General features: G+C 41.5%; 1 pseudogene; it reads right to left on the minus strand.

Moving 5' to 3' along the window:
* Positions 1 to 499: 499 nt before the first annotated feature.
* LOC121467298 lies at positions 500 to 5,942 on the minus strand (annotated as a pseudogene).
* Positions 5,943 to 20,179: the final 14,237 nt, after the last annotated feature.

Consider the following 20,179-nt stretch of genomic DNA (forward strand, 5'->3'; position numbering starts at 1 on the left):
ACCGGCAGTCCTTCGTCGACCATCAGGAACCCTGACTGGATCACCTTGGGGTACACGTCCGCCCCAAGAATGACAGAAATTGTGGCGGGAAGATAGAACCGCTCATCCGCGAGCTGTATGCCCTTAAATTTGGTACGGACGGCGTCGTTGAGTGTCCGAGTCGGTGTGCGAATGCCCACATTGGGCTCGACTTTGAACACCACCTCCATCTTGGTCGTCCCGCATTTGGACTGTATCGTCGCGTTGCACACCTTGTCGTGGGCAAGACAGTTCGAGCAATACTTGTTTACCAAGACTGCACGAAGCCGCTTCTCAGTGCTCAGCTTCAGAAACCTGCTACACTTCCGAAGAGGATGGACTCCCTTGCAGACTCGGCAACGGTAGGATTTAATACCTCGAGTACGTCTGCCGTCGACGGGTTCTTCGGTGCGTGTTCGGGGAGCCATTTTTCTGATCTAGATCATGGATGAATGAAGGACTAAAAAAATGTGTGGCCAATTTATTGTGGAAGTTTTGAAGGCTCCACAGGCAGAAGTACGACTTTGGTTATTGGACGTTTGACAACCCCGCGTGCCATGCGGATGTCCACTACACGGTCATTGCCATCGGCTCCTGGGAAGACAGAGTCAATTCTGCCGAACCGCCACTCGTTGGAAGGCAAATTCTCGTCCTTTATGATAACCATGTCGCCGACGTGAAGATTCTTCGCGGGGGCCTGCCACTTATTGCGCTTGTGAAGTTCTTTAAGGTATTCTTCCTTCCATCGCATACGAAACTGCTGATGGAGAGCCTTTAGATGCTGCCAGCGGTTGATCATAGACCTGGTGTCCCCTTTGACTTCTGGTTCCACGGTAGATAGGAGAGGTCCTCCAACAAGAAAATGACCTGGTGTCAGGGCCAATAGTTCGGTAGGGTCTTCGGACATAGGGGAGAGTGGCCTGGAATTTAGGCAAGCTTCAATTTTTGCCAGAAGCGTCGAAAGCTCTTCGAAAGTATATTTTCGAGTGGCTGTGGACTTATAGAACAGTGTTTTAAAGCTTTTAACGCCAGCTTCCCATAGGCCTCCCATGTGAGGGGCTCCCGGAGGTATAAATTGCCAGGTGAGCTGCTGATGACCATAGGCATCTGTCACAGACTCTTTTACAGCCTGAAGGAAGTCGCGAGAAAGCAAGGCGGCAGCGCCAACGAAGGTTTTTCCGTTGTCAGACTGGACTTGTCGAGGACACCCTCTCCGGGAAACGAAGCGAGCGAAAGCGGCGAGAAGCGTGAGATCAGAGGTAGGCTCTAAGTGGATGTCCTTGGTGGAAAAACAAACGAACACTAACACATATCCTTTTGTTATGAGACACGCTCTTCCGGTATAATTTTTAATTTCGAATGGGTCGGCGAAGTCCATTCCCGTGTACGTAAATGGTCGGGAGAACGACGCACGGTTTTTCGGCAAAGTGCCCATCAACTATGTTTGTAGCCCTTTCTTGTAGATCACGCATACTTGCAGGAGTTTACTATTACCTTTACTAAGTTCTTTAGTTTTGGTATCCAGTATCTTGACCGAATGAAGCGTACCATTAACTGGTTGCCGCCATGGAGGGTTATGCGATGAGTGAACTGGACAAGTAGGCGAGAAAGTGGGCAGCTATATGGAAGGATAACTGGATGCCGTTCATCATATTGAAGGCTGTCGGAGGCCGTCACGCGACCGCACGCGACCGCACGCTCTTATCAGACCATATTGATCTATAAACGGGTTCATGCTCAGGATTGAACTTGAAGAAGGCACAGAGCGCTTTTCACTTAAGCAGTGATAATCATGGGAGAAGTCTCTGCGCTGAGTATTCAGAATAAGTAGTCGTTCCGCGGCGGCAATTTCCGCCGCTAGCAGGTGCTTATCAGAGGGTGTTGCTTGTTTTTTGCATCGCTGGATGAAACGATTGACATAAGCGAGAATCCGCAGTGCTTTGTCGAACTTGGAAAAACGGTCAAGGAAATCTTCAGACGGAATAGTTGCGACGTGGGACTTAAGGGGACGTTTCTCTAGCTCGGTCGCTGGGGAATTGTCGCCCTGACTTGGCCATTGGCTGCGTGGCTTTTGCAACCATGCGGGACCATGCCACCAAAGAGGATTGTCGACCAATTCCTGAAGTGCTACCCCTCTACTGGCCAGGTCTGCGGGATTGTGTTCGGAATGAACAGGCGACCACTTCTCGGCCTTTGTAGACTGGATAATCTTGGTCACCCTATTGGCAACAAAAGTAGTCCACTGGCAAGCTGGCTTGTTTAACCATGCGAGCACAATGGTGGAGTCTGTCCAGCAGAAGAGTTCGGATGTGAGTATTGGCATACTCGGAAGAACACTTGCTGCCATTTCAGCAAGTAACAAGGCCCCGCAAAGCTCTAATCTGGGAAGCGATACCGTTTATACCGCCGCAACTCGCGTCTTTGCAGTGAGAAGGTGCACCATAGTCGTATGCCCCACTTCCACTCGTACATAGATCGCAGCACCGTATGCCGTTTGAGACGCGTCACAAAAACCGTGATGCTCGACTCTGAATTCTGGTCGGAAGGAGACCCACCTTGGAATGCGGATTCGATTTAAGGCAGAATAGCTTTGTAGAAAGCTCTGCCATCTCAGACACAGATCACTTGGAAGTTCGTCGTCCCAGCCCAGGTCCTGCAGCCAAATCTCCTGCATGAAGATTTTCGCACGCACTACGAAGGGCGCGAGCCACCCTGCAGGGTCAAACAATTTGTCAATTTGTGACAGAACCTGGCGTTTTGTAAGGACGATTCATCGGATAATTCGGGCGGAACAAAGAAATATTCATCAGATGTGGCTTTCCAACGGACACCGAGCGTTTTTGCCGTGCTTTCGGCATCGATCTCCAGAAAATCGGAGCGCAGGAGATGGTCACTCGGAATGTGAGCCAAAATATCCTTATGATTGGACGTCCATTTTCTCAATGGAAACCCAGAGGAGTTGAGGGCACTTTGTAGCTCTTGAATCGAGAGCCGAGCGTCTTCTTTAGAGTCGGCGCCAGCTAGGATATCATCTACATACATAAAATGACGAATGACATCACTCGCTTTAGGATGGCTGTGTTGTACGTCAGTTGCCAGTTGTTGAAGCACGCGAATGGCCAGGTACGGAGCGCAATTGACTCCAAAGGTGACCGTTTTCAACTCGAACTCTCGGATGTCCCCATCGGGAATACGGAACAATATCCGCTGGAAAGGCGTGTGCTTCGGATCTACCCAGATCTGCCGATACATCTTTTCGATATCAGCGCTAAACACGTATTGAAAATACCGCCACTTTAGGATTTGAATGGTAAGGTCGGACTGTAAGACTGGGCCAGCATGAAGGATATCATTTAAACTGGCCCCATTCGCAGAAGGACTGGATGCGTTGAATACTACGCGCAGCTTTGTAGTAGTGCTCTCAGGCTTAAGTACGGTATGATGTGGAAGGTAGTAGCTGGCGAAATCGTGGGTAGGAAAGACCTCTCTCATATGGTTCAGATGCAGATATTCTTGAATCACTGAGTCGTATCGTATCTTTAGTGGAATGTCTCTTTTTAAGCGTTGCTCGTTTCTCAAAAATTGAGATAACGCAAAAGACCTGGAGTACCCTAACCCTGACCCTGGATGTTCCGGGTCGCGAAAAGGTAGGGTTACGACGTATCTGCCGTTCGCATCTCTCGTGGTCGTTCGGAGAAAATTCTCTTCGCAGACGGAATCGGATTCCTTTACCAACTTCATTGGTAGATCCTCAACCTCCCAGAATTTGGTGAGGATTTTATCTAAGCCATTGTCGTACGCTTGGGAAATTTGCGTAGAGAAGGTGGCAATCTGACTCTGGGTGGAAGCGGATACTGGCCCATTGAGCACCCACCCGAAAATTGTTTCTTGTCCAAGGAGGGAGCCACAGATGTTTGTTTTTGCCCCATTTAGGAGAACCGAAGGCAGAATGTCGGCTCCTATCAGAACATCTATCTGTGCGCTCTCATAAAAATTTGGTGAGGATTTTATCTAAGCCATTGTCGTACGCTTGGGAAATTTGCGTAGAGAAGGTGGCAATCTGACTCTGGGTGGAAGCGGATACTGGCCCATTGAGCACCCACCCGAAAATTGTTTCTTGTCCAAGGAGGGAGCCACAGATGTTTGTTTTTGCCCCATTTAGGAGAACCGAAGGCAGAATGTCGGCTCCTATCAGAACATCTATCTGTGCGCTCTCATAAAACTTCGGATCCGTCAATGGTAAATAGGGAAGATTTCGAAGAAAGTCTTGCGGAATTGGGTAGGAAGGCAGATTCCCTGCCAGTTGAGGAAGGACATAGGCTGACGTCTCTAACTGCAGAGCGGGCCTACTTGGAGATCTGATTGTAAAATGACAGAGCTTCTTGGACTGAGCGGACACTATCTGATTTAAGCCTGAGACTTGGGCTTGGACGACTTGGAAGGGTAATTTGAAAAGATTGAACAGACGCTCTGTCACAAATGTCCTGAGTCGATAAGGGTACGAGCTTGGAAATTCGAACCCAGGTGGCAAATATTTATGATGGCTGTCCCCAGCACCTGACGCAAAACAGACTTGCACTCCCGACTGGTCATAGGAAGCGGCTGAGCCTTCTGTCGAAGTTGCTGGTCGTGACATGGAAACATCAGGCCGACTTGGAGGGCTGGCAAAAGGGTTGCTTCGGTGCAGCAGCGTATGGTGGCGACTGCGGCAGGTGAAGCAGCTGTGGGTGATTGTGCAGTCCCGAAGCTGGTGCCCTCGGGCAAAGCAGTTCAAGCACAATTGCTTGTTTCGGATATAGGCGGCCCGCTCGTCTACAGTCATTTGGAGGAAACGTGGACAAGTGCGTATAGGGTGGCTTTCCCTTGAGCACAGATCGCAATGTCTCGGTTTCGGAACTATCTTAGTCTCATAAGAATTTATTCTGCTTAAAGACCCGCTAGCGTTCGTTGCTTTGGACTGCGAATGACTTGACAGAGAAGGTCGCACGTCATCTATGGCCTCGAGGGTTCGATGGCGCTCAGTGAGAAAGGTGTTCAGGTCAACCCATTTTCGAATTGCGGCTTTATCGTGCAAGGACTGCTCCCATAAGGAAAGTGTAAGCTTGGGGAGCTTTGACGAACATATATAGACAAGAATGCAGTCCCAATCTGTAATCAGGATTCCGGACAGTTCCAAGGCGTTCAGACAGCCTTAAATCGTAGTTTGCAGTTCCTTTAGAGCTGCCCCAAATTACCGCTCGTTTTAGCGTTTAAGTGGAACAGCTTTTCCACAGGCGTGAGCCTTGGATTATTTATATATATCGCTGTAAAAAGGTGCCGGAAAGTGGACCAGCGTAGGTAATCGCCTGAGAAAACCTCTGTGTCGCACGGAGGCAGCCGACAGCCAGAGGAGATATAGTTCTGGGCAGGGGCTTGAGCTTGAGCTGGCGGAGCTGTGCCCTGTTGGATTATATCTGTGAGCTGAGCGACGTATCTCTCATACACTATATAACAGTAGTTATACTTTGACTTGAGAATGGGCAATGTGGACGCTGCATCCTCGCCTGCTGCCGTAATGCACTCTGAGCATACGTCGAACTCTTGTTCACCTTGTCCCATAACACTCGGACTTGCTCCCGACGGATTTGGAGCATGGAAACGCTTCGAGTTTCGTTCCCAGGAGTGTTGGTTCTGCTTTCGAGATCGCTTAGACGATCTGAGACCGCAATGAACTTATTTAAAGCTAAATCGTAAGCAGTTGAAGCCATTTTTTGTATGTATCGAGTCACCCTTGAACTGGAAGTAGCGGTTTTGGCGTTTGGACTTAATGAACTTGGAGTTTTTGGCGTAGCCGGCTTCACCACGATGCTTGGTGGGCTCTTGGAGCTTTTGGTTTTGCTCAAGGGGGAAGCAGATACCTTTTTCTTATCGTCTCCACCGGGCATACTAAGACCAAAAAACGCTCGCGAATAGCTGTGGATCTCGCAACACTATGTTTGTGTCAGTTTGGATGAAAAAAAATGCGGAATTGTAGGTGCGTGGAACTATTGGAATGGAACACGCTACTTGAAAAATGTATTTTTGTGTTTTTATGGACTCTGACTTTTTCGGAATGTTGGAATTGGAATTGGAATTTTTCAATTACCCAGACGAGAAAAAAAAATAAATATTGATTTTTGTGCATAAGCCTCCTCTTTCTTTCTGCACCTCCGCCCAAGAATAGCTGAAATCAAATGTTCATATGTGTATTTTGGTCAAAGGACCATACCACTGTAAATGTGTATTTTCGCTCAGAGTACAATATGTAAGTATGAAGCCTATGTAAATACTCGCTCAGAGAAAAAATATGTAAGTATGAAGCTTCTGTAAGTATGTGTGCTCGCTCAGAAAAAAATATGTAAGTATGAAGCCTCTGTAAATATGTATTTTCGCTCGGAGAATAAAATGTAAGTAGATCAGAGAGTAATATGTAAGTAAAAAATGCGATTGGACAATTTTGTATTTTATTTGCAGCGCCGACGGGAAAATATGTAAATGTTTGGTATCATGTAATTTTGAAAAAATAGTTCATATTTCTTGCCGGCGGGTATGTGTATTGTTTGTAATTGTGATTTTTTTTTGTAATATGTAAGTATGAAGCCTCTGTAAATATGTATTTTCGCTCAGAGAATAAAATGTAAGTAGATCAGAGAGTAATATGTAAGTAAAAAATGCGGTTGGACAATTTTGTATTTTATATGCAGCGCCGACGGGGAAAAATGTAAATGTATGGTTGTATGTAATTTTTTACTAGGAGAGGTGAACAATAGTTAATATTTCTTGCCGGCGGGTATGTGTATTGTTTGTAATTGTGATTTTTTTTTTGTTTTGGAGATAAGTGGACTGTAGAATGTATGTAAATGTGAATGTAAAATGTAACTTTGTGCAGCGGAGGCTCTACACAGTGAAAAAGAACAAAAAACGAATGGGGGCCAATATTGCCGGAACACTTTAATTGAAAATTGTTATATTTTTTCACTGTGGCACGCGCAAAAAATTAACACTTTTTGTAATTTAGGAGTTTGTAAATTTATTCGTAGGAATTTTTTTTGGAAAATTGTAGGTTGATGTATGAATGATGTACGGCCAACTGGACTTAGAATTTTTGTACATTAATATGCACAAAGGGGAGAACGATTAAGATGGCCGCACACAAATTGCAAGTGGAAAAGTGAAAATTTGAAGTTATTGATTGCCGTAATGTCGGATTGAAATCGGAATTTGATTTGACATGAATATCATCCAGAAAGTAAGACGAAATTGTATATTCGAAACACTTACTGGAGACCGGCAATTTATAATTTATTTCGTACTTATCTTGCTGTTGTACGTTGAAGAGGATCGAGCCACCGAAGCGGGGTCCAAGGGAAAAATATCCGGCTCGAAGGACCAAAAATGAACGTAGAGGGGGGTGGCCGAGTCCTCTGAAAGGTGCACAGTTGAAATGACGAGTCGTAGGTGTTTCGATGGTAGGGGGTGGGAGCAACCACTTTTATTCACTATGTAAATCGAACTGACTATTCTTTACTTATTCTAATGCTCTTCAGAGCGCAGTGGAGACTTCATGGAGACTTCGTGGTGGGAAAAAGGGAAGCTGCGTGAGAGCGGAGAGCAGATGGGGAGAGCGGAAAGCCGGGAATACCGGGTGCTCCTTCGTGGCCTGAACAACCAATAAAAGTATTATCAATCATCGTTCTACAATAAGCTAAAGTTGGTCAACTAATTAGAAGAAGTCTACTAGGGTAAGATTGTAAGCTTAGGTTTGCATACCAATTAAGGCAAATATATGTACACTATATTTTAGGGATTTCAAATTAGAGAGCAATACTCTAGGATTGGACGAACTAATAAAATTACCAAACTCCTTAGATCACCTTATTGCATTTAGTTCTATTTAAGTTCAATAGATTTTTAGAACACCATGTTTGAAAAGCATTAAGGTCCGTTTGGAAATCTGAACAGAGGGAAATATCGCTTTGTCGCAGGCATAAATTGACGTCATCTGCGTACATAAGGACACGCGACTTTGTCAAAACTAGAGGCAGATCATTTATAATTAGTGTAAAAAGAAGCGGGCCCAGGTGGCTTTCTTGAGGGACTCCTGAATTAACTTAGATTATTTTAGAGACGGAGCTTTTAAAGAGGATTCGTTGTGTCCTACCTCTTAGATAATACAAAATCCATGTTAGAAGATCATTTAAAAACCCTGATAAGTCTAACTTTCGTACAAGAAGAGAATGATTTACAGAATCGCACGCTTTACTAAAGTGTAAGCAACGTCAGTCTGAAGGTTATTTCTGAGGTCATTTATAACTAAAGACGTTAGTTCCAAAAGGTTTGTTCTCGTGGACCTACGACTTATAAACCCATGTTGGCAGGGGGATATAATCGACCTACAGAGATGTTGCAAGTGGGGGGTAATAATGTTTTCGAAAAGCTTGGGAATAACGAAGAACTTGGAAATTCCTCTATGATTGCTTGTATTTGATTTATTTCCCTTTTTATGAAGGGGAATAACAAATGACTCCTGCCAAATAGGTTGGAAGTCAGAGGTTTCTACGGATAGGGTAATCAATATATGTAGTAAACTGTCTTTACCATTTGCAGATCAACGAGAACGGAGTTTTCACTTAAATTCGGACAATAATTTCAGTTAGACTTTGCCATGGCATATGAATAAGATTGATGTGTACTAAACGAAGCTTAATATGTCGTTTGGAAAAACTGCGCTAATAGTCTACTATAATACAAAGGCGCCATAAAGCAATAAATAAATTTTTTTGACTTGATTCAATTTGGTTAATACGTATTCCAAATTGCGGACTCCAGACGGGAGACCAGTTCTCCAGAATCGGACGAACTAGAGAAATATATAAAGTCTTGGTCACATAGTGATCCTCAAATTCCTTTGACCACCTTAGCTTTATTAACTGTGGACAAAATATGATCGGAAAAGTTAGTTAGTTTAGTTTTGGGCCCAGAACGACGCCACGATCGTTGATTTGCGATTAAAAAATCCGTGTTGACACGGAGATATAACTGATTTACACAGGTGCTGCAAATGTGGAGTCATAATATTTTCAAAAAGTTTTGGAATAGCCGAACTCTTAGAAATACCTCTATAATTCCTAACATTCATTTTACTACCTTTCTTGTGAAAACGAAGTAAAAATGACTTTTTCCGAACAGGTTGAAATTTGGAGGTTTTAAGTGATAAGGGGAACAATTTAAGGATGAGCTTCCGCGTAATACCTAAGCTCGCAGATTGGAATTCTATCGGTCCAGGGTGAGCAAGTGAGCCCTAGGGGTGTTCAAAACGAGATCGCGAGAGGTGAAAGAAAATAGACAGTAAAAGAACGGACGGACAAGTTCAAAATACATACAAAGAAAAATACTACATACTAATTTCGTGCTTAGTAAGATAAGATTAATGCTTACAAAATCGGTTGTAGAAATTATGTGATAGAGCTTATTATAGTCATTACACAGTACCCTAAAAGGTTCATGCATATCATAGTTTAATCGATTAGGGACGTGGCTTATGAATAAGATTGATTAGTACTGGAAGAAGTTGAAAATGTTGTTTGGAAATACTGATCAAAAAGATCGGCAATTGCCTGAGCAGTGTTTGCCGTGAAATTTTCAAATGATAGCGATGCTGGGTAAGAGGCCGATTTACGCTTAGTGTTAACAATATTAGAAAACTGATTTGGATCTTATACTTAGGAGCTGAGAGTCTCAGGTTTTAGCCAGGAGAATACAATAACATGGGAAAGAAATGAAAAACTATCAAATTACAATTTATTCAGCTTACTTAGTAAACCTCTTGTATTTTGCTAGGACAGTAGAAATGAGGAGGCTAGTTTTTATACCCTTGCAGAGGGTATTATAATTTCAGTCAGAAGTTTGCAACGCAGTAAAGGAGACAGCTCCGATCAAGTATTTATTTTCTTGATCAGCATCACTAGAAGAGTCGATCTAGCCATCTCCGTCTGTCCGCTCGTTTCTACGCAAACTAGTATCTCAGTTTTAAAGCTATCTGCATGAAACTTTCCCAAAAGTTGTCCTTCTATTGCAGGTGGTATATAAGTCGGATCGAGCCGGATCGGACGACTATAGCATATAGCTCCCATACAAACAATCGGAAAAAAAATAAAAAAAAATTATAACTTTGTTTTTTTTTATATTTTTTTTTTATTTTAGTTCTTCGAGATATAGTAATAGTTAAATATTTCAGAATTACGATTTAAATTTCATCAAAATCGGACGACTATAGCATATAGCTCCCATAGGAACAATCGTATAGCTGCCACAGTAACTATCGAATAATTAAGCTGCAAATCATCAAAGCTTCAATGTTTTTAAACATACACGCAAGTAAATCATAATTTTAACGTTTTCAAGAGTATTTAGTTTTTGAAATAGCTGCAAGGGTATATGAACTTCGGCTTGCCGAAGTTTGCTTCCTTTCTTGTTTTAAATTAAAGAGATGGGAATGGCTCTTTATTTCCCATTTCCCTTAAGCTGGGTTTTTTTTGCTTAGCTTCGTACTCTTTCACAAATATGCCATCGGGCCAGAAACAAAGAATACCAATCTTAAATGATGATACATTCCTAGCATAAGAAAATTTGAATTGTTCAACCTTTAGATCATCCAATTTGACTTAGTTACGGATATAAGTCGCAATATCAAGTGATGAAAGGTCAGGGGCACCCGAACACTTGTATCCGTTTTTGGTACCACACATGTGACAGTTTTTGGTAATGCAGAACTTTTATTTGCACTACCAGTGTCGGACGGTAGTTCGGATGTTAAATTAACATTAGGTGTTGGAGCTACTATTTATACTTGTTCGGACAAAGCGGATGTCCCAGGCGGTACCACATCGCGACCCGCATATTCGGGTACCGAATTTATTTTAGCGGTACCTAGAATCAGCTGCTGTGGTTGCGGGTTCCATGGCGTTGGCCAAAGACTGCCCACCAACAGCGACTTTTTTGCGCTTGGACGAATCTGGCTCGGATAGCAAAGGGCTTGAGAGCTCCAAAAGGAGATCTGTAACATTGAGAGAGAGCGGTTGGAGAGTGTAAGAGCGGGAGCGTAACTGCGATTAACTCCGATGCTAGCACGCATAAGTGAGAGACAGAGAGAGAGTAATATCAAGAGCGTAACATCGTTTAGATTTGCCCGTTCCAAACAACTCCTCAACGATGTTCAACTCCTAGGAGAGAAATACAGAGAGATAGACAAGAGTATCACCGTTAGAGCGCAAGAGAGCTAGAGAAAAAAAAACTTAAAAGGGAGGCAGCATAATTACAATAACAAACCAAACACCAAAATAAATCACCAAAATGAAAATAAATAAATAAAAACGTTCTGGTATTTAAAAGTTAAGATTTAATTTACTACACAGAGGAAAACTTCAAAGCGTTAAACAAAAACACCACCGTTCACTGAGAAGAGCGATTGATTATGACAACACCAACATACCCTCCCGGGCCGGACGGGCTTCCCAATTGAGGGCTTAAGCTTTGTGCCTCAACTATTTGTAAACCGATTCCTAAACTGGTTCAATTGTCAACCTCAACATCAGTTTTTTTCAACTATCTGGAAAGATTACTTATTATTCCACTCCATAAAAAGAAAGGAATGTAAGATGCTCAAAATTATACAAATTTTCTGCAATAACAAATGCACTTGAACTTATTATTACTTCTCATCTAATATTATACATTTAATAATAAAATGCAAACTGATGTTATATATACAGATTTTAGTAAGGCTTTTAATTCTGATAACCATTCTCTTCTTATATTCAAATTAGATCAACTCGGGTTTGCGAATAATCTATATTTTGTATGTGAATGAAGTCTTGATCTGTAACGGGTGGCTGTGTTAGTAATAGATGTACATACAGAATTAATTTTGAGATCTCGAAAGATGGTCGTGTTTCGTGTAAAGTATGGGGCGTTTACCATGTGTCTTAAAATGTTGGCTTGGCAAGATTCAATAAGTTTTATGGAAAAAAAACGTGCAGTGCCCCAAAAATGTATGCTCAGGAAAGGGTAGGAATTAGTACAGCCCTGATAATCTGTGTTTTTGCTGTCCACTGTCTGTGCGATGGAGACACCTCATCTTCTTGGCTTTCTTGCCGTTAGCAGCACAAGCCGTCATTACATGTGGCTTTCATGTGAGCCGCCTATCTAAACTAAGACCAACATATTTAACTGTGGCAGTGTTCTTAAGTGTGAAGCCTGTTGAGTAATATGGCTGCATGTTGAGACTTGGCAAGATGAACAGCAGTATTCCACCGAGATGCCCATTCTTCAAACTCATTTAGCATAACCTGCACCAAATTATTGACATATATATTATCTGGCGACGTCATCAAGACGCACTGGAGGGAGAATAGTGACTGACTGATAGGCCAAAGATTTAATGTCATAGGCTTTTACATTGTTGGATTCAAGTTCGATAAAGAGCATATTATGCCTATTACCATTATCCTAACCTGGAACTGGAACTAACCCTGGCCTGTATATTTTTGGCTAGGAGAGTCAAAAACCTCTGATCCCAACTGCTCAATAGTAACCTTGCGTTTCGGATCATGAAACTTCGTTTCCACTGTCTGCAGTACTGTTTCGCTCTCTTTTCTTTCTAAAGCGCCTTTCTAACGCAACTGAACGGCAAATTGTTGAATGACAAAGAGGAAAGTGACAAGCTTTCCTAGAGAACCTTTCTGAACCTTCACAAGAAAAGGTTTCCAGACCCCGTTCGGAGTCAAATTTCAGCGACCTTGATTCCTTGGACCTGATAGAGGTAACCCTTACACCACGTCCGCTGCACGACCTTGGGAATTCCTTGCCATCGCTGATTGTTTTTTCCGTGATAAGGGGCAGCTTTAGCTAAAACTTTCAGAGAAACACACGTGCAACTGGATGCCAGTGGTGGCAAGGCCAGCAAACACAAATCGTCATCATCATATTTAATTTAATGTTTTGGGGTTGCATTTTTAATTTAATTTATAAATTTTCGTTTTTTGTTTTCACTAACAAGCTTATGCAACGGATCTGTTATTGGCTTAAACGTTTCCTCCAACTCGTATGCATTATGCGACTTTATGTTTTTAGAGCATTGAATTTTTCGTATAAGTCAGCTGACTTAAAATATATTGACTCATTTGTCAATGTTAAGAATTATTAGCGAACTAAGAACTAGGCTTAACAGGGATACATTTCATAGCAAATAAAATATTTAATGTTTATATTATTTTTATATATATATATATATTTTATATTTGAACTAAAAACAGCAAACTCCCAGTTGAAAACAATTTTTAAAAGTTTAAGTTTAGTAGGGTAATCTGTTCTTTTGATATCAAATTAGAAGAACAACTTTGTGTTAAAAAAAATCTTAAAATAGAAGCTGCAAATTATTAATTTCATGAAAAGTAGTTAGCAAAACAACTAGATGCAAATTAATATCTGCTCCTCCAGAAGCTTTTATTGTCTTCAATAATAAAAGTTTTTGGCTTTACGATGAACTAATAATTAATGATGTGTTTTGTATCTAGAGTTGACTCTCTAGTTGTCCCAGAGGACCGATATCATCCACAACGAAATTTTCAATTTCTCTGCCCTGCCCTAATTCCCATTCCAATTTAGTTTCTCAAACTTAAACGATATAGTATCTAGCCGATATAGTATCGAGGGGAATGCTCTTAAGAGATTTCAAAATGTTGGCTCTGGTTAGAATTGTGATGCAACTCGGTAAAGAATTGGTTAGAATTTTCATGGTGGGGACAAGCTGGGGAGATTCCTAAGCAAAAACGAGATACTTTTACAAAAGTTGCATGCCTGGCAAGGGGTTTGCATCAAGATGAGATTCCCAAGTGTACATTTTCGAATGATTTTCAAATATAACAAGGAGTCTATGTATATATGTACCGCTGGAGAAGAGTAAGATAAGGAATTTTGGGGTCTTCGCTTCATTATCTACAATTTGCAACAGTAGCAAAAAGCAATGAATTCTGGAAACTTAAAGAGGGAAAGGCACTTAAATCCTTCCTGCTTCTTCATCTGCTTTGTGACGAATGCCTGTTTGTGTCAGATCGCAGTTCTAAAGCGTTCTTGGCGGTTCTGAAGTGATTTTTTGCACGACGAGGCCTTAGTACAGATTAATAATGAGACAACGGGACTAATTTTATTATAACGTCGCGGGAGCTTAAGCGGCAGTTTGAACGCACCTTTCAAAAGCACATTCAAGATGCTTGCTGTCAGCGGAACGTGAACTTTCACTTTAGTCCCAGGCTCTCCACACTTCGGAGGACTATGGGAGAGTTCTTCGTGGCCTGGGTGGCCGTCCGCTAAACCAGTTTCTGGAGCCATGAGAGGAAGAAACGCTGGAACTTCCTATTACCACTCAATCCAATATGAAGAATCTGCAGGCAACCTGGGTATATCCTTTAATAACACTTTGACATGGAGCAAATATATTTCCAGAGCAGCTACTGAGACAGCTTTAAAGATCTAAGTCGTTCTTGCCCACTCAGCTACAAATGCTAGTGCCCAAAACAATTTAGTTCCTACCCTGTTTTACGGTGTTGAGATTTTTGGGCCCTGTGACACTCAAGAAACGCAAAAATTACCTCCTGCTTGTAATTCAATAGTCCGTTACGTGTTTAATCTCCGACTCACTGACCACGTTTCCCACCTAGTCAACAATATTCTTGACCTTAGCCTTAGTCAGTGGATTGACCTTAAATCTGTAATTTATTTTTAAAAAAAGTTGTGCCCCGTGAGCTATCGCAAAAAGCACAAAACTTTATTATCCCTAGATACAAAACATTGTGCACGAGGAGGCAATTATTTATTAATCCTATTCGCCTATGGAACAAACTACCTCATGCTCCTAAAACTATCAGAAGCGCGTCTGAGTTAATCTCTAAAATGAAAGAATTTATGCCTGCCTTAAGATAGTTGCAACTTAACTTAGTTTTTTTATTTCCAAACTCAAATTTGATTGATTTTCCTAATCTTAAAACTCGCTTGTATTTCTAATGCTCAAATGTTAACCTCAATTTTGTTTATTTTTAATTAGTACATTTAAATTACTTAATTTATTTAAAAAAAAATTACTCAAACCATTGTGACTAACGCAATAAATATAAGACTGTACTTGTAGGGTTAGGATATAAATAAATAAAATGAAATAAAAAGTGGAACCACTTAAAGGGGAACCACTAAAACAATGAGTTTCTGCAGAACCAACTCAAGCCGGTATTCCGGACACAAAATCCTCCTGTGGCCGTAAAGTTAAGAAACTTGGGTTTTGTGGGTTCACTGGTTGTGAATGGTACCGACAGGTACAACGCTTTTAAAGATACCCATCTGAAATTGCTTAAGGATAAATAACTGGAATTAAATAGAATTGTCTTATTCACCTATAACTTTCAATATCAAATATTAATAAATTTATAACATTTATACACCAAAAACATTTACTCATTTACTATATTCAATTAAACACACGCACGCTTACATATCACAGTGCATTATATAAATCTTTTAGTTAATGTGGACTGACAAAAAAAAAAATAAAACAGCAAAAACATGAAGTCGCATAATGCATACGAGTTGGGAGAAACGTTTAAGCCAATAACAGATCCCTTGCATATAAGTATAAAACGAAAATTTATAAATTAACTTAAAAATGCAAGCCCAAAAAATTAAATCAAATATAATGATGACGATGATTATGATGAAACTTATATCTCAAGGAAAGATACAAAAACATATTATAATGATCGATCTAAAAATGGACCGAATTGGGTTCAGAGTCATTCTCAACTTTTATGACAACGTGTTTCAACGTTTCTACGGCGCTCTGTGAATTTTTCCAAATAAATTTTTTAATTTTTCCAACAAATTTTTAATAATTTTACATCAGTCTTTGAAACTTTATATTCTTCTTTTCCTTGCCAATTGTGTTTGCCGGCCTTGCCACCTCTGTCATCCAGCTGCACGAGTGTTACTCTGAAAGTTTTAGCTAAAGCTGCCCCTTATCATTGCGGTCGTTGACCGTTGTCGGTCAAAAATTTGCTAATCAGTCGCATTTGAGTCTGTCAGGCACATTAGAAAGAAAAGAGAACGAAACAGTACTGCAGACAGTGAAAACGAAGTTTCCTGATCTTCGACGCAAGATTACTATTGAGAAGTTGGGATCAGATGTTTTGGACTCTCCTATTCAAAAATATACATGCCAAGGCAGCTTTGCACTTTTATCTGATGATGAATTTCTCATTCCTCTTCCTGAAGAAGTTATGGACGCCAAGCTATGCCACCTGCATCCAATGAGCGTGAAGCCCTTTTGATCAAAAATTGTTCCCAAACCGATAGAATTTCTCAAAACTCTAGTTTTGCAGAGACTTCTAAAAATATTCTTGGCAATGAGTCCTTCCCGTGTGCGTCAAGGCCTGGACCGTGAACTCCTGCCTTTGTCATTAATAGTGTTACCGATGTCCAGCCATAACAAATATACGATTAAAGATATCAGGACCTGCTACAGTTAGGGTGTTACCCTCTAATGGTGACACCTACATATTTGTTCAAAAGCATTTACTGGAAAACAATATCCCCTTTAACTCGCTTTAGAATCGTAGTCAAGGGCCTTCACTCATTAACGGATGCTGAAGACATCAAGATTGATCTAGCCGCCGTTGGTCATGTGGTCCGTAATATTTACAATCCTCCCGGTAAGGATAATGGTAATAGGCCTAATATGTTCCTTATCGAACTTGAATTATGACATTAAACCTCTGGCCTATAAGTCGGTCACTGTTGTCCCTCCAGTGCATGTTGATTACGTCGCCAGATGCTATAATTGTCAAGAATTTGGTGCAGGACATGCTAAATGAGTTTGAAGAATGGGCATCTCGGTGGAATACTGCTGTTCATCTTGCCAAGTCTCAATATGCAGCTATATTACTCAACAGGCTTCACACTTAAGACCACTGCCACAGTTAAATATGTTGGTCTTAGTTTAGATAGGAGGCTCACATGAAAGCCAAATATATTGGCGGCTTGTACTGCTATCGGCAAGAAAGCCAAGAAGGTGAGGTGTCTCCATCGCACAGACAGTGGACAGCAAAAACACGGATTATCAGGCCCCATACTATACACGAAACAGGAACATCTTTCGATATCTCAAAATTAATTCGGTATGTACATATATTACTAACACAGCAACCCGTTACAGATCAAGACTTCTTTCACATACAATACATAGATTATTTGAAAACCCGAGCTGATCTAATTTAAATATAAGAAGAGAATGGTTATCAGAATCTAAAGCCTAACTAAAAACTGTTTATATAACATCAGTCTGCATTTTATTATTAAATCCTTTAACTACAATAGATGTATTTTCAAGTAGGTTCGTTGTAGTAGACCTTCGCTTAACATAACCATGTTGATAAACATGAGAACAAATGTTTTTGTTGCTCAAGTGCTTTAGGTATTGCAGAAAATTTTTATAATTTTGAGCATCCGACCTTCTTTCCTTATAAATAAATTAATCTTTCCAGATAGTTGAAAAAACTGATGTTGAGGTAGACAGTTGAAACAGTTTAGGAATCGGTCTACAAATAGTTGAGGCACAAAACTTAATATTTTTTGGCAATTATTTTATTTTACACGCTACACAAGGGTGGTCCTTGTTTTCATGTACGCGTAGGAGTGTTCAAGGCTCCCAAAAATTCGGGTATTTAGTGCAAGCAGATAAAAGCTTGTCAGTGTTATGTTGTTATAAGAGGCGCCCGTGTCTATCACGACCAATAATCCACAAGGCAGTTGGGTGCAGTCTCCGGAGACGTCGTCGACCCAATGGTGCAGCAAGCCGTCTAACCAGACGGTTCGTGTGAGTCAGTAAGCGATCTCTGTATCGATTTGAAAAGCTACAGTTGTCTCCGTAACCGTCGACATAATGGTGCCATTTCACACACAGTACCCTATGCACGTTTTTACCCTGTTAAGAGATTAATCACAGGCTGTGCCCCAGCAAATTATTTCCCAGTTGAAGAAGCCAGTCCATTCTGTCCAGTTTTGATCTAGCTGAGCCACACACGCGATCCCATCAAGGTAGAGGCTACGCGAACGGCCAGGGCGGAGAGCAATTGTGACGTGCTACGTTTTGTCGACGTTCAGTGCAATTCGAGAAGCCCAACACTCGAATTCAGTTATAGGGGTATGACATTACATTGTTCACCTCATTCATTGACGAATTCATTGAAGCTCAGAGACAGAGACAACTATATGGATACTGCTTGAGATTTTTTTGGTTATAAAATCACGGTCACACTGTTTTTTTAACGTTAAACTTTAACTTCAAACTTTATGGTTTTCTTCATTATATAGTGTTTATTGTAAAAAATATTTCGTATGCATTGAAGCCTCGCTTTTTCATTTCGTTTTGTCGTCAACTTCAATAAATGAGTAAAATTTTACTTTTTAAATACAATTTGTCTCATTGATGTATCGGCGCCGGTGGTATTTCATCGAATGCTATTTTTATATCAAAATACCGTTCATGTTTTTTACTATCGGGTATCGGTTCTGACAATTTTTCTCATTCATTGCTCATTGGAATCGTCATAGGTTGTCTTGCTCGCACTTACGTAAAATCTAATAGTTAAAACAAAAAATTTGCAATAAAATGAGGCCAACAATGTAATGTCATAACCCCATTAAGAATGACTGGAGACGCCGGAAGGCAGACGTTGGGGTACTACCAACTGCAAGAAAAGCAGTGTCATCTGCATAGGTGGCCAGGAACGCACTGCGTGCAACTGGGTTTGGAAGATCCGACTTATAAACTGTATACAGGACTGGCCCAAGAACGCTTCCTTGCGGGACCCCATCACGAATTGGGCTTAATCCAGAACGATGTCCACGGATGTCGACAGCAAACTCCCTTTTATCCAAGAATGACACGATTAGCTTCCATATTATCTCACGTAAAAGTGGCATTAGTTTGTAAAGGCCAGTCAAACATCGAGAAAGACAGCTGAGCAGTTTGTGCGATCTTCCAAAGCACCCAGTACATGATTTACTACTCTGTGTACTTGCTCAACAGCACAATGGCGACTTCAAAAGCCAAACTCGTGGTCTGGAAGGGCATCATCAAACGCAGCTATTGCTAAGAGCCTAGCAAGCATGAACCGCTCAAAAATCTTGCAAAAAGTGGATAGGAGACTAATCGGCCGATAGGAATCTGGGGAGCACGGGTATTTTCCTTTTTTTGGTACCATTGTGACAAAAGCACGTTTCCAAGGGGCTGGAAAATGACCAAGGTCTAGGGAGGCTTTAAGGAGTTGAATGAGTTGCGTAATGACTGAGCTAGGAAGAGCCTTTCCGTTAATCGCGTCCATGCCAGGAGCCTTAGTGGAAACTAGTCGCTTTATAAGATCACGAATTTAATCCTCGTCTACTGGACGCACATTAACAGAAAAGCCAAAAGAGAGTCGTAATCTAGAGATAGTTATTTTCCAGATCATCTGCAAATACTTCAGCAATCTCGGAATCGCTGTGGGCCCAAGTGCCATCGTTACGTTTAAGTGAGAATCTCTGAAGCGGCTGTCTTTTTACAGCGCAAAACCGTGATTATGGTTAGGGTCAATGGCACTGAGCTTGTCCGTAAAGAATTCAGACTTGGCTAAACGAAGAACTTTTTTAAGTTGAGGGACCACCACCTTGCCATGTCGATGGTATGCCTCGTCCTCATCCAGACGCAGCGGAGTGCATGACCTTTTCTGGCCAAAGCAGTAATTTCTGGCTTCGAAGCAGACCAAGATGATGGAGGAATAGGAACACTTCTAGCAGGTGGGGCTGCTTGGTGGATCTGGTTAACTAAGAACACAGCAAAGGGATCAACTACCTCCAAGGTAGTAAGGGAGAAATGCTCCTGAGTCGGGGCAGAAAGTCGGGCTCCGAAGCTTCTTATATCCGAACCTCGAGGTAGAAGCCTGTTTTTGGAAATGACCGTATAGGCATCAACGCACAGATATATCAAAAACGGAAAATGGTCAGACGCTCGCAGCGGCCACGCAAATATGCAGTGTTTGCCGTCTGCGCACGAGCATCCGGC

Source organism: Drosophila elegans, unplaced genomic scaffold (genome assembly GCF_018152505.1).
Source record: "Drosophila elegans isolate 14027-0461.03 unplaced genomic scaffold, ASM1815250v1 contig_368, whole genome shotgun sequence".
NCBI classification, from domain to species: Eukaryota; Metazoa; Arthropoda; class Insecta; order Diptera; family Drosophilidae; genus Drosophila; species Drosophila elegans.